The 1578-nt window shown below is 40.2% G+C and overlaps 1 protein-coding gene across 3 annotated transcripts in view; it reads right to left on the bottom strand.

Moving 5' to 3' along the window:
- Window positions 1-1578, bottom strand: part of Alg6 (ALG6, alpha-1,3-glucosyltransferase) — a 42308-nt gene that overhangs the window by 39426 nt on the left and 1304 nt on the right. The gene's annotated exons all lie outside the window — the stretch shown is intronic.

Below are 1578 nucleotides of genomic sequence, written 5' to 3'. Positions count from 1 at the left end.
ATTCCTCAGCACCACATAAGCAAAAAGAAAAAAGCCTGAAGTGGTGCTGTGGCTCAAGTGGTAGAGTGCTAGCCTTGAGCTGAAGAGCTGAGGGACAGCACCCAGGCCCAGAGTTCAGGCCCCACGACCAGACCCCCCCCAAAAAAAGTTGGGGGGGTGCACAGAGATGGGGAAACAAAGGAGGAGGCACTAATGCTTGATAAGAAATATACTCATTATCTTGCCCATGTAATTGTAACCCCTCTGTACAGTATTTTCACAATTCAAACAAAAAGAACAAATGGCTTATTTCTAAAGTGTCCTTTAAATCTGATTTTGAAAACAAATTGTATCTGCATTGCTTCTAGAAATTTTCCCACTTTTATTGGGCATTCTACTTTTTTTCTGGGGGCAGGAGGGAAGGTTAGGGAGAGGATGGCTGGTACTATGGCTTGAACTTGGGGCCTAAGTACTCTCCCTTAGCTTTTTCAAGTGGTGCTCTACCACTTGAGCCATACCTCCATTTCAGGATTTTGGGTACTTTATTGGAAATGAGTCTCATAGACTTTCCTGTCCTGAAAGTCTTAAACCACGATCCTCAGATTTCATCCTCCAGAGTTGCTAGTATTATAGAATGAGCCAGGCTGCAGGGCATTTCTGGTAGTAAAATGGATAGGCCTTCATGTCTTATACAACTGGGTCATGCTAGGAGCTGAAGGACATCAAGATCATTTCTTCCGGAGCTCCAGTGGCGCAATCGGTTAGCGCATGGTACTTATAAGATCATTTCTTCCTTATATCTTCTACACTTAATATGAAATCTAAGTACCCCACACAGAAGCATATCTATGACCTGGCCTTTGCCAGCCTCTACAACTTCCTTTCTTGCTAGAACCTAACAAGTTCACTCAAGCTTAGCAACTTTGTGCTTCTGTCACTCTGTTTGGCCAGCAAGATCTTAGCTCATTGGCTAATTAATCTTTTGTCATTCATGCTATATCTCATGATGCTACATCATCACCACATCCTGATCAAATATCCCTTACTTTTTATAAGGTTACCTTGTCTTCCTGATTCTCTTCATCATTAGAAAGTATATTTTCAAACAACAAAGAATATTCTCATACAAAATTCTGAGTAAAACAAACTAGATACTAAATAATACTACTTATCGTCAAAAAGCTCATAAGGAAGCAGAGGTTGGCAGCTAGATGGCCTACAAGGAACAAAGAAGGTGATTGGGAGGGGATCTAAGTGGTTAAAAGATGTGTTGGACTGGAGGTGTGACAAAGCTGTATTGCATCTGCCTAGAAAGCTTGAGCCTTGAGTTCAGGCTCCAGTACTACTTCAAAAGACAAAAACAAAAAAACCTTACTTTCTGACTTATTAAAAATACTGTTAGTGGAAAACTGCTTTATTTTAATTAAAAAGTACAAATTACTTCTATTACAATACTTTTCATTGACATTTTCATACCTGTATACTAATATACTTACCCACTACCCTCTCTTGTCTCCCTTCTCACTAGTCCCCCCCCAAGCAGTCCTCTTGTATCTCATGAGAATTGTTTCTTTTTCTTCTTTTTTTTTTTTGGGGGGG

This window comes from Dipodomys ordii, unplaced genomic scaffold (genome assembly GCF_000151885.1).
Source record: "Dipodomys ordii isolate 6190 unplaced genomic scaffold, Dord_2.0 Scaffold51, whole genome shotgun sequence".
NCBI classification, from domain to species: domain Eukaryota; kingdom Metazoa; phylum Chordata; class Mammalia; order Rodentia; family Heteromyidae; genus Dipodomys; species Dipodomys ordii.
The sequence above is the reverse complement of the archived record's forward strand: the minus strand, read 5'-3'. Positions and strand labels throughout refer to the sequence as shown.